Raw genomic sequence first — 13,394 nt, 5'->3', positions numbered from 1 at the left:
AAAAGAAGAAGAAACAGCTGCAACAATCTACTAATAATTGGAACTTTGTACCAAATATAAATCTAGGAACATCAGTAGTTATCAAAAATTAAATAGAACACATGAGAATTGACATCCTACGTGTTGGTGAGCTCAAATGGACTGTTACAGATCACATTATGAATCAGAAAATCACATGGTTTACCATGCTGGGGATGACAAATTCAAGAGTAATAGCATTGCATTAGTTGACAAAAATTGACATTTCAAGATTGAAGTATAACGCTGTCTGTAAAAGAATTATATTGATCTGCATTCAAGGAAATCCAATCAATACAACAATTAACTCAAAAAAATGTTTGAAAACGGACTGGTAGCAACTGTACATTCTACTTGACACTATTGAAAATCCTAATTAATTACATAGATAAAAACAGAAGAGGGAAAAAATATGTGGACAGACATTTCAGGATTTCAGTATATTCTTAATGTGATAAGAGTATTCAACTTCCTTTCATATATTTTAAATAAGGTGACTGACCCTTTCTTGGCATTGTATTTCATCAATAAATTTGCTATTCTCAATAAAGATTCAAATTTGAAAAAAAAACAAAACAAAAATGCACCAACCACTAAAGCTAGTGATGCAGAAATTGAAGAATCAAACATGAAATCAAGATGCATTGATAATTATTGGCAATTATTGGTAATGCCTAAGTTGGAAAGAGAACATCTTGCGATTCGACATACGGAACGCTAATGAGACAAGACTTGATAAACTGTGGGAAGACATTAAAAACATCATTCAAGGGAAAAAGGAAGAGCTTATACCAAGGGCTAAAGTAGAAAATGTTTTGGAAATGATGATGGCAACCTATGTTCAAATAAGCTTGATATAATTGATATATGAAATGTTTTAAGAGCTATAAGAGCACCCAATAAAACAATTTTTTAAAAAAGATCATTCAAGAAGTGAAGGTCAAGATAGGCATGATAAACAATCCTAAGGAGGACTAAAGCGATTCCAGGGAGAGGGAGTGGGGAGCCAACAAATTCAGGGATAAGGGAACAACAAGAGCTCTAAAACTGATGGCAAGAAGGGCGTATAATGCCTGGTGGAATTTAAACAAGTGCAATGTATCTGAGAGGAATTACTGAGAGCCAAAAATAGGAGGCAAAAGCTATTTACAGAGGTATAGCTATCGGCATGTAGATATGTAAATATATAATTTATAATATAAGGGATAGAAGCAATGTACTTATATTTATATGTTAAGTATTAAGGCAGCAGAGGGACTTTGGGCCTCTACTCAAGGCTTCCCTTCACATAAGACCCCTTTGCTCTAATAACCTGGCACACTCCTCTTTGATATTCACCTTCCGGACACGAGATTGCTGAAGACAAAATGGGAGCATAAGCAAATGTTGTGAGAGAGCAGATGTTGCCCAGCTATCAAACGACAGTGTTTGGGTGTTAAAAGCTTGAAGTTACACAAGCAGTCATCTAGCAGAGAAGCAAGCAAATCCACATGGGAGAAGCACACCAACCTGTGTAATCATGAGGTGTCGACAGGAGCAGGTATCAAGGATCAAAAGATCCAAAAGAAGCAATTATATTGATGTAAATGAAGGCGGTTGGAGTGGAGACCCAAAGCCCATCTGTAGACAACTGGTATTCCCCCACAGGATTACAAGGATGGGACGAGTCAACCAGGGTGCAGTATAGCACCGATAAAACACACATCATTCCTCTAGTTCCTGAATGCTACCCACCCACCCACCCCCCGCCATATGACACTGACAGGGAGCTGCCAGAGGTTCAGGTCAGATTCAGAAAAGGATGTGGAACAAGGGATTATCATTGCTGATGTCAGATGGATTTTGCCTCAGAGAATATGAGAAAAATGTTTACTTGAGTTTTATTGACTATGCAAAAGCACAAGACTGTGGCTCACAACAAACGATGGATAGCCTTGAGAACGGGAATTCCAGAACACTAGACTGTGCTCACGTGGAACCTGCATATGGATCAAGGTGCAGTTGGGTGGACAGGACAAGGGTTTAAAATCAGGGAAGGTGTGTGTCAGGGGTGTATCCTCTCACTTTACTTATTCAATCTGTATGCTGAGCAATTCATAGGAGAAACTTGATTATAAGAGCATGGAAAAAAAAAAAGAGCATGGAAATCAAGATTAAAGGATTTCTGAGCAACGGAAGTCCCCAGGGGATACCAAAAATAGACTTTGGGGCACCCCATAAGACTCTACCAGAAAACACTACTAAAGGTCAACAAAAAGACCTTGAACTATCTACAGGCTTTTGTTTTGTTTGTCGCTGGTTTTTGCTGTTTCTTTTGCTGTCTTGTTTTTTGTGCTATTATTATCTCTGCAGGTCTATCTAGATAAGACAGGAGGGTTAAACAACGGGACAAATGGTTCCAAAGGGATATGGGAGAGGTGGAGGCAAGGAAAAGGGAGTAGGCATTAACAACCCCAGGGACAAGAGAACAAGTGATCTAAAATCTATGGCCAGGAGGGTGTAGGAGGCCTGGTGGGGCTTGATCAAGGGCAATGAAACCAAGAGGCATTACCAAAACCCAAACAAAGGCTGAATATGATAGTGGAACAGGAGGAAAGTAAAAGGAAATAGAGGAAAGAACTAGGAGGCAAAGGGCATTACAGAGGTCTAAATACAGGCATGTACATATGTAAATATATTTATATATGAGGATAGGGAAATAGATCTATGCGCATGTATTTATAGGTTTAGTATTAAGGTAGCAAGCAATTGGACATTGGGCCTCCACTCAAGTACTCCCTCAATGCAAGAACACTTTGTTCTACTGAATTGGCATTCCATAATGCTCACCTTCCCAAGACGATCACTGAAGACAAAGCAGGTATATAAGTAAATGTGGTGAAGAAAACTGATGGTGCCTGGCTATCAAAAGACATAGCGTCTGGGGTCTTAAAGGCTTGATGGTAATCATGTGGCCATCTAGGTCAGAAGCTACGAAGCCCACGTGGAAGAAGCACACCAGCCTGTGTGATCATGAGGTGTTGATAGGATCGGATAGCAGGCATCAAAGAACAAAAAAGTGTATCATTATGAATGAGGGGGAATGCAGAGTGGAGACCCAAAGCCTCTATGTAGGCAACTGGATATCCCCTTACAGAAGGCTCTTGGGGAGGACAGGAGCCAATCAAGGTGCAGCATAACACCAATGAAACATAAAACTTTCCTTTGGTTCTCTAATGCTTCCTCCCTTCCCCACTCTCATGATCCAAATTCTACCTTACAAATCCGGCTAGACCAGAGGATGTACACTGGTACAGATAGGAACTGGAAACACAGGGAAGCCAGGATAGATGAACCCCTCAGGACCAGTGGTGAGAGTGGAGATACCGGGAGGGTGGAGGGAAGGTAGGGTAGAAAGGGGGAAGCGATTACAAGGATCTACATATAACCCCCTCCCTGGGGGACGGACAACAGAAAACTGGGTGAAGGGAGACGTTTGACAGTGTAAGACATGACAAAATAATAATTTATAAAGTATCAAGGGTTCGTGAGGGTGGGGGCAGAGAGGGGAAAAATGAGTTGATACAAGGGCTCAAGTAGAAAGCATATGTTTTGAGAATGATCATGGCAACAAATGTACAAATGTGCTTGACACAATGGATGGATGGATGGACTGTGTTAAGAATTTTATGAGCCCCCCAATAAAATGATTTAAAGAAAAACCCCTAAGGACCAATAATGAGATTAGCGATACAGGAGGGTAAGGGGAAGGTAGGAGAGAATGGGGAGAAGAGATCACAACGATCTATATATAACCCGGTCCCTAGAGGATGGACAACAGAAAAGTGGGTGAAGGGAGACATTAGACAGTGTTTAAGACATGAAAAAATAATAATTTATACAGGGAGGAGACGAGCGAGTCATGGTGCGATGTAGCAATGATGAAACATACAACTTTCCTCCAAATCCTAAATGCTTCCTCCCCACCTACTATCATGATCCCAATTCTACCTTACAAACCTGGCCAAACCAGAGGATGTACACTGGTACAGACAGGAAGTGGAAACAGGGAATCCAGGACGGATGATCCCTTCGAGACCAGTGGTTTTGAGTGGCGATACTGGGACGGTGGAGGGAGGGTGAGTTGGAAAGGGTGACCCGATTATAAGGATTGACATGTGACCTCCTCCCAGGGGTATGGACAACAAAAAAGTGAGTAAAGGGAGCCGCCATCGGACAGGGCAAGATATGACAAAACAATAATTTATAAATTATCAAGGGTTCAATGAGGGAGGGGCGAGGGAGAGGAAAAATGAGGACCTGCTGCCAGGGGCTTAAGTGGAGAGCAAATGTTTTGAGAATGATGAGGGCAACGAATGTACAAATGTGCTTTACACAATTGATGTATGTATGGATTGTGATAAGAGTTGTATGAGCCCCCAATAAAATGATTTTTTTAAAAAGGAAATACAGCCCATAAAAAATAATAATAATTTATAAATTATCAAGGACTCATGAAGGAGGCTGGGTGGAGGAGGGAGTAGAAAAAATGAGGAGCTGATACCAAGGGCTCAAGAAAGAAAATATTTTGAGCATGATGGCAACAAATGTATGAATGTGCTTGACATAATGGATGATTGTATGGATTGTGTTGAGTTGTACCAACCCCCAATAAAATAATTAACAACACCCCCCCCACCCCACCCCACCCCCGTGGTCCTCAACCTTCCTAATGCCATGATCCTTTAATCCAGTTCATGTTGTGGTGACCCCCAACCATAACATTTTTTGTTGTTGTTACTTTGTAACTGTAATTTTGCTACTGTTATGAATCATAATATAAATATCTGATATACAGGATATATTTTCACTGTTACAAACTGAACATAACTAAAGCATAATGATCAATCACAAAAACATCGTGTAATTATATATTGTGAAATGTTTATTTCTAATTACAAATAAATGAAATTTTTGTCCTGAAACATGGTGTAGCATGGGTAACGTATCTGGACGTGTGCAGACCCCTATGTGTTTTCCAATTGTCTTAGGCGACGCCTGTGAAAGGGTCATTTGATCCCCAAAGGGGTCGCAACCCACAGGTTGAGAACAGCTGCAATACAGATTAAAAGTGTTGAAAATTTTTTGGATATCTACTCTACATCCATGAAGTCACCAGGAGTAGAAACTGAATCCTTGGCAACCAGTAACAAAATAATTACTCATTGAAGTCTATGTCACCTGTGGTAGTTACCGAATTTCACGTCAACTTGAAGATATAAAAGTGTAGAGATGGAGTCTAGCCTGTCAATCAAGTGCATCCTTGTGGGCACAACCTTATCATAAGGAGGGTCCTGGGAACCCCCACGCCGTCACCTTCCTGTTGATGAGCCACGCTGAGACCTGCGCCAGCCCTGCAATACTTTTACAGCCATTGGATCCACAAGAGTTTTCACCCACTGACCTGTGATCTCCCTGCATTCTGCATGATTGCATGTGGCTGCGTGAGTCTGAAGAGGGACTTCTGGACTAGTTTCAGACTTACGGACTTGAGTTGGACTGGGCTGGGCTGGTCTTCCTGATATACAATCACTTCTTGATATAAGGTGATTTTTTTTTTTTAACACGAGTGTCACTGTATTTGTTTCTCTAGTCAAACTGGCCTAACATATATATCACTGTTATTATACCCTGAATCAGTGGCTTAAATCCGCATCTTTTAATTAACCACATTGTTTAAAACAGGCTTTCTCCTTTCAGCAGTTCCATAACTGAGCTGTTGCTCCAAACAATAATTTAATTGAATAATTGAATGCTTCTAACTTCATTCTGTTGCTCCAATTTATAAGAATATTTAAAAACTATTAGCTTTTAGTACAACTGTCCCATTGCATTCCCAAGACTGCAAAATCTGTTAAGCTAACAGAAAGCCTAATCTGGTGGTTTGAACTGACCTTGTGGTTAGCAGGCCAGCAAATAAAACCACTCTCCTCCAGCCTCATCCTCCATCCAATTAGTTACCAAATCCTATCACATTCTGGCATAGTCATCTCCTCTATCCTCATCTCCACCTCCTCATTCTTCCTCCCTCCCTATCCATTACCTCCCAATAGGTCCTATTCTCAGCCTATCCTTCATAAACAGCACCAATTGATCTTTAAAGATGCACTTCTGAATATACCCTTATTTGAAACCTTTTTTAAAAGCTAAACATTAAGCCCTTACTTATAAACATCTATCAATTTTCCTACAAAATTCAGCCAAATAAATATACTAGCCATTCAGAATAACTCCAGAAAGGGCCTTATCCAGTTATTCTTTTCATTTCACAGAACTGTATTATCTTCTATTCAGTTCATACCAGGCCTCTCAATATAGATCATGTATTTTCAAACCCCCACACACTTTTTTTTTTGGGGGGGGGGGCTCATCTCTTTCAAAAGGGCATGCAAGAGAATTAAGTGCTCTTTCAGCTATATTTTCTTAGCAATTTCTGCATTCTCTATTAGACTAAACCGTGCCGGTTTTAACAAATATTCTAAATCATTTAAGTTTATTCATTACATTTCAACACCAACAATGCACAATGCCAAACAATACAAAAAGATGACATTCATTCACTCAAATCCACTGAGTATCACTGGCAGGAGCACTGGTACTGGATGTAAAGCAAGATCCCTCAAGAAGCTAATATATGGAAGGAATGAAAAAAAGAAATGTGGACCAGTGGGAAGAAAAAACATGTATCAGTACTAAAGATGCCTCCAGGTTACAAAAAGGCCAGTAGACAGATTGGAAAGGGCATTACTACCTGAACCCCTAACTTCCAAGGTTCTCTTCTCTAAAAGACTAATACATCACAAGAGATCAGCATATATTAAACAATCTTGTGTAGAAATCCCAGTATGGGCCATATTGCTCTAATGAGATACCCTGTTTTCTGACTACCTTTACAAGAGGTTAATATTTTATATTTGACCAATTAGGAAATTCAGAATTCTAGAACCAAGCATTCACCAAGAGGAAGCTATAAACCTACCTCGCAGCGATAATCAAATATTGCACTTTCAGTAGTATTTGCTGATTCTTCTTTTTCAGCACACGTTTCAAAGGATGAAAGTTGCTAGTATTAAAAAAAGAGCGAGAGAAAAATGATCTATCAAGCTAATAAAGAATACGACTGCTGCTGCACCGGGCAATCTCAGTACAGCACTGAAGAAAACAAAGACGACTAGCAGCGTTGGGAAGTGCTCTTTCAAAGCTGTTGAGTAGGCACAAACTTCTTGTTTCAGATCCAGTGTTGTGTCTTCAACTGAAGTGTCCTCTTCTTTGGTCTTGTTGGTTGTTACGAGGTTTGTTCCTTGCCTGATCTGAACTTGAAGCAGCAGTTTCAGGTGGTAAAGTCTGTTCTGTTACACTTCATACTAGAAATCGAAAAAAACAAGAACGAGACATTAAGTATAGTTTATATATATAAAAAGAATCATGACAGATTGGGAGGAGCCGCGAGCTCATTTCACTAACTTAGAACCATTGTTAAGCAAGTAACACAGGAAACTTGGAAGCACATTCATTTAATGTCATCTGCCCCATCTCTCAAAGATAAACAAAATAAATCCCTCATCTTCTGAATCATACAGGCCAAGGCCTGAAATTATTTCAGTCCTTATTATCTCCCTCACCAAAATAAGCTGTTACACTGGTGGTTTTAAGCATGTTATAAGTACCTGGCATTGTGTTAGGTAGTAAAAAAACTCCTGCCATCAGGAGAGTTTATAATCTTTTTTTTAATCATTTTATTGGGGGCTCATACAACTCTTATCACAATCCATACATACATCAATTGTGTAAAGCACATTTGTACATTCATTGCCCTCATCATTCTCAAAACATTTGCTCTCCACCTAAGCCCCTGGCATCAGGTCCTCATTTTTCCCCTTCCCTCCTGGGAGTTTATAATCTTGTGGAGAAGTTGTACTTGGAAGAAAATAGCAGAGCATAGGATGAAATGCTAAGAAGTAACTTGCTCTACTATTATCTGGATACCTACTCTGCCACATACCAAACAATACACACTTATTGTTTATACACCACTGCTGAGATAGCTTTTTAGGAAAGGTTGGAAATTGAGCTATTGCTTAAAAAAAATGTATAATTTGAAGTGAAAGGAAAAAAGTTGTATATTTTAGGTGTGGAATATAAACCAAGTCAGAGTATACCACACAAGTTAAACGAGACAGGGACTATGTATTGTGTGATTTTTCTATCCAGGCGTCAGAAGGTTGTTTGCTGAACACATGACCATGGCAACACTCGTCTAGCTAGAGCAAAGGGTTAAAGTGATGTGGGATTATGTGGCAACGTGGGTGTAATTATGAGCTTGATTTAACAGGTAACAAGGGATTATAGTTTTTGATGAACTGCTTATAATTACTGAAATCTTGTTAGGATTTAGGAAAGCAATCCCAAACTTACTGCCTTCAAGTCACTCTGACTCACAGCTACCCTATAGGTGGGAGGAGAGCTACCTCATCGGCCTTCTGAGGCGGTACAGTTTTCCAGAAGCAGACTGCACATCTTTCTCTGGTGGATTTGAACCACCACAGCTAACCCTTTGGGCTAGCCACTGTGCCAGTAGGGGTCCTTTAGGGATGGAGAAATATTATTTAAGCTATTACAGCAAATAGAAAGGGTTATGGGAAAGAAACAAAAGCAAAATGAAGAGACATAGGAAGGGAAAGTAAGCATATGAGAAGTCACAAAACTGCTTAATATTGGCTACAAACAATGATTCTGTGCTGAGAACTCAAGGGTTCTTTTAACTAAAATGTGTGAAGAAAAATACGGATTTGGGGGAAAATGGATTTGGTTTTAGACATGCTAAGGTAAAAACTTGGGTAATACCTACAAAAAAAACAAGTCAGAGGACCTGAGTAAAGCAAAACCCAGAAGAAAAACCTCAGATATTTCCCCCTAAACTAAGTGATAGTGAAGTGTCTAAGACCGCACCATCAAAAGCTGAATGTTGCTTCTAACACCTGGAAAAACAAGGTAGTCCCAACATAGCTTGTCAGGAGTCAAGTTCCAGCCCCTCTAGGTTTTATTGTGCACTTATGTGAGAAACACCAGGGCTGGGGAAGTGCCTTGCTCCACCACCCTACTCCACCTCCACAAAAAGCACATGCACAGAAATAACACGCATACACATGTAATGGGTGAAATGACAAAACTATGTAAAAATATTCTTGTACAAAGACCATGCACACAGTGTACTTATCTTGTGACATTTCCAAAAATGCTTTTTCTTTTCAGCCCCGTTCAACGGTTAAAAAATGTTATTTTTGATCCTATTTGAAGGTACAACCCTTTGTCAAGAAGTTAGGGATAAAGTTTGGTAGTAGCTCCATAGTTTGAATTAACTTTAGCTGAATTTGCTCTGGGGCAGTTTGCCTGCAGGGCTGACAGCTCCTTGGCCAATCTGCACCCAGGCTGTCACACAGGAGATGGGCAGAGTTGGATGGAGGCTGCCACAAGCAGAACTAGGACGGGTCCCACAGGTGAGGTTTTCCACAAATGTGTCCCAGTCTTACCCAATGAAGGCAAGGGGAGGGTGCAGTGCTGTGCAGGTGCACACAGAAGCCAGTCAAATGACTGGAGTTTCAGCCAGCCCAAGCCCAGTGGGTGGTAAGCTGTGTGTCAAGGAGTAAAATGCAAGGCTGTTAGTGGCCTCTCTGGGAGACCACGCACCCTCTCTTGGGCTGGGGGGATAAACACACCGTTAAGAATTGTTTCTAGGTACTTACTTCAGCAGCACAAATACTAAAATTGGAAGAAAAAAAAAAAGAATTGTTTCTAGGGTGGAAAAGTGCTTGGTGCTAGAGAACAGAATATACCACAGACTGCTAAAAGGACAAATCCACCTATCTTGGAAGAAGTACTACTGCCAGAGTGCTCCTTAGAGGCAAGGATGACAAGCTTTTTGTCTTATATACTTTGGACATACAGTCGAGAGAAACCAGTTCCTGGAGAATGACATCAACAAAGTGGAAAGGCAACAAAAAAGAGGAAGGCCCTCAACTAGGGGGACTGACCCAGTGGCTGCAACAATGGGTTCAAGAATAGGAACAATTGGGTGGATGGCACAGGACTGGGCATTGTTTCGGTCTTTTATGCATGGGGTTGGTATGGGTCAGAGGTGACTTAATGGCACCTAACAATAACCACCTGGATTGGAAAAGGGTGTTTGCAAAATAGGGAAGAAATCCTGCTTGTATGACAGCTTTAAGAACTTGAACATAGCTAGTTAGGCTCTGCTGTTGGGAATCAAAATTCCATGTCAACAGACACCAAGATGAAGATTTAACATTAAATCCATAAGGAGGAGAAATTGTAAAAAATATTATTATAGTGTGCCTATGAAAATAACTGGAGAATTTTGTTGAAAAATTATACAATGTGCGCTCTCTCTGTATAAGATATGGGAGTTAAAACTACAAGAGCTCAATTCCAATCACTGGTAAACTACCATGGACAAGTTTTTTAACCTTCAGCTTCCTCATATACAAAATGAAAACTAAATTTCTAACAGGTTTATGGCCACTTTTTATACTTAACACTCCATGATATATAGTTACTATAAAAGCCAAGTACCCTGGCATTCTGTGATGCTCACCTTCCTGACACAATTGCTGAAGACAAAATGGGTATGTAAGTAAATGTGCCTGATGGTGCCTGGCTATTACAAGATAATAGCGTCTGAGATCTTAAAGGCTTGAAGATAAACAAGTGGCCATCTAGCAGGGAATCAACAAAGCCCACATGGAAGAAGTACACTAGCCTGTGTGATCATGAGGTGTGGATGGGATCAGGTATCAGGCATCAGAAGACTCAAAACAATCAATCATATTGATGCAAACGAGGGGAACAGAATGAAGACCCAAAAGCCCATCTGTAGACAATCTGACATCCCCTCACAGAAGGGTCACAAGGAAGAGAAGAGTCAGTCAAGGTGCAGTAGAGCACTGACAAAATAAACATTCCTCTAGTTCAGGAGTGTCAAAACTGGCGCCCCATGGGCCGCAAGCGGCCCCAAGGTCATTTTTTGTGGCCGGCAATCCTCTGAAATAAAATGAAAGTAGAAAAAATTGTTATGAAGAAAATAGTGCTTAGGAGAGATCGAGGCAATACCATACACACAATTCCCTTGTTAACCCTTTAACTACTAAAGACGAGTATACACGTGGCCCAGTGATTTTCCTGGGGGCCTGTGGATGTGTACACACGCGCTGACTCAGTTCCGGCGACGTTTGGAAGTGATGTCTGCCACTCTCAGTGTACGTAACATAAACAGGTTCCAAGAGGGAAAGGTTAAAAAGAGTACTCCGGGTTGTGCTGTTATGAATCATACCTAGCGGCAGCACTAAACATTTTTAGAGGAAAGCCAAATACGATTGTGCATCATGTTTGTCAGCTATCCAACATTTTGTGTGTTTTATTACTTTGTTATATTTTCCGGTCACAACACAAGAGGTAAGTGAAAACTAGTAGGAGGAAAGCACTGGCAAGTTTCGGGTAAAAAATAATTTTAGTTTTACAAATACATTGAATAAATGTTTAAATAAAAGCAATTATATAGTGTTTTAATTACCCTGTCCATATTCCTGAATTCTCACTTCAAAATATAAATTTAACATTTTGTAGATGTGATGTGGCCACATGCATCTTGCCTGTTGCACCAAATGGCCCGCGTTCTGAGTTTGACAGCCTTGCTCTAGTTCTTTAATGCAACATCCACCCGCCACTATCATGACTCCAGTTCTACCCGTAAAAACCTGGCTAGACGAGAGTGTGTACACTGGTATGGGTAGGAGTTCTCAACACATGGAATCCAGGACAGATAACCCCTCGGGAAAACAATGGTAGTAGCAGTACCATGAGGCTAGTAGGGATAAAGTGGGAGGTGAAAGAGGGAACCGATCCTCCCCCCCTCCGACTCAGGGTGACAAAGAGAAACATGGGTGAAAGGAGACAGCAGATGGTGTAAGATATGAAAGTAATTTATAAATTATCAAGAGTTAGCAAAGAGTGGGAAAGTGGGGGAGGGAGGAGAAAAATGAGAGCTGATACCAAGGGCCCAAGTAGAAACAAAATGTTTTGAAAATGTTGGAAACACATATAAAAATGTGCTTGACACAATGGATGTATGGATTGTTGTGAGCTGTAAGAGGCTCTGATAAAATGATTTTTTTAAAAAGGCCATAATCTTTCAACTTAATTTACACAATCTTTCTATTGTCCAGAAATCTCTTAGGATTCTGAAACCATTATAATCACTTGGGAAACTTAAAAAAAAAACCCACTACATCCAGTCATTACCCAGAATGATTTAACTGGCCTGTAAAAGGCCATTTCCTTAATTATCTTTTCATTCTTCTCTCTCCATCATCATACCCAGTGTTAGAAGTCTCATCAACGTTTCCTACAAAATATCTTTTTTTATTTATCATATCTTAAATGACACATTTTAATCCAAGCATCTAAATTCAGGTATTATCTAATACATCTGTGAACGTTCAGTGTCAAATCTTTCCCATTGTTACATTAACACCATCAGATCAAATTCTCTCAAATTCCAATTTTACCTAACTTCCTCTACCTAAACATTTTCAGTGATTTTCCAGCACTCTAAATCAAAGGTTTCATTATCCTACCAGCATATCCAATTACCTAGGGATCAACACCTAGATCACATCCTCAGAGATTCTAATTTAACCACAGTCCATTAAGTCCCAGCAGTTTGTGGGTAGTAGAACTGGTTAAGCACTCAACTAAGGTTGGTGTTTCATTTCCACCCATAGGCACTTTAAAAGAAAAGCTTGGTGATCTATTTCTGAAAGCTCATAGGTAATGAACACTATGGAGCAAAGGTTCAACTCTGAAGCAAATGGGCTAGGCCATTGAGTTGGAACCAACTGGTTTCTGTTAGTTTAGGTCTCACGCATAGTTTTACTGCTTTTTGTTTTTAAAGCCATCCCCTAGGTGTTTCTGATATGCAATCAATGTTAAAACGGGCACTATTCTAAATTCATTGGCTGTGATCTTTCACAAATAGATCGCCAAGCCTTTCTTCTGCACCCTTACCTTTTATTACTCTTCGGTTCTCCCAAATAGGCAATTCCTTTCACTAATCCTTGAACAAAACTCCTGGGAGATTCTTAATTTTTCCCACAAAAAAAGCCTTGCCGGTGAATAAAGCTGATGGTGCCCGGCTTTAAGACATATCAGCATGGGGTCTTAAAGGCTTGAAGGTAAACAAACGGCCATCTAGCTCAGAAGCAACAAAGCCCACATGGAAGAAGCACACCAGCCTGTGCAATCACGAGGTGTCGAAGGGATCA

At 40.2% G+C, this 13,394-nt stretch overlaps 1 protein-coding gene across 4 annotated transcripts in view; it reads right to left on the bottom strand.

Moving 5' to 3' along the window:
* The window catches only part of CSDE1 (cold shock domain containing E1), a 48,235-nt gene that overhangs the window by 28,801 nt on the left and 6,040 nt on the right, over positions 1-13,394 (bottom strand). For all 4 annotated transcript variants that reach the window (XM_004699147.2, XM_004699148.3, XM_004699149.3 and 1 more), the window contains exon 2: positions 7,037-7,421. The gene's annotated coding sequence lies outside the window, so the exon portion shown is untranslated. The remainder of the gene's footprint in view (positions 1-7,036; positions 7,422-13,394) is intronic.

This window comes from Echinops telfairi, unplaced genomic scaffold (assembly GCF_000313985.2).
Source record: "Echinops telfairi isolate 266 unplaced genomic scaffold, ASM31398v2 ScPeMD7_443;HRSCAF=831, whole genome shotgun sequence".
In the NCBI taxonomy this organism is placed as follows: Eukaryota; Metazoa; Chordata; class Mammalia; order Afrosoricida; family Tenrecidae; genus Echinops; species Echinops telfairi.
Note: the sequence above shows the minus strand (reverse complement) of the source record. Positions and strands in the feature narration are given on the sequence as shown.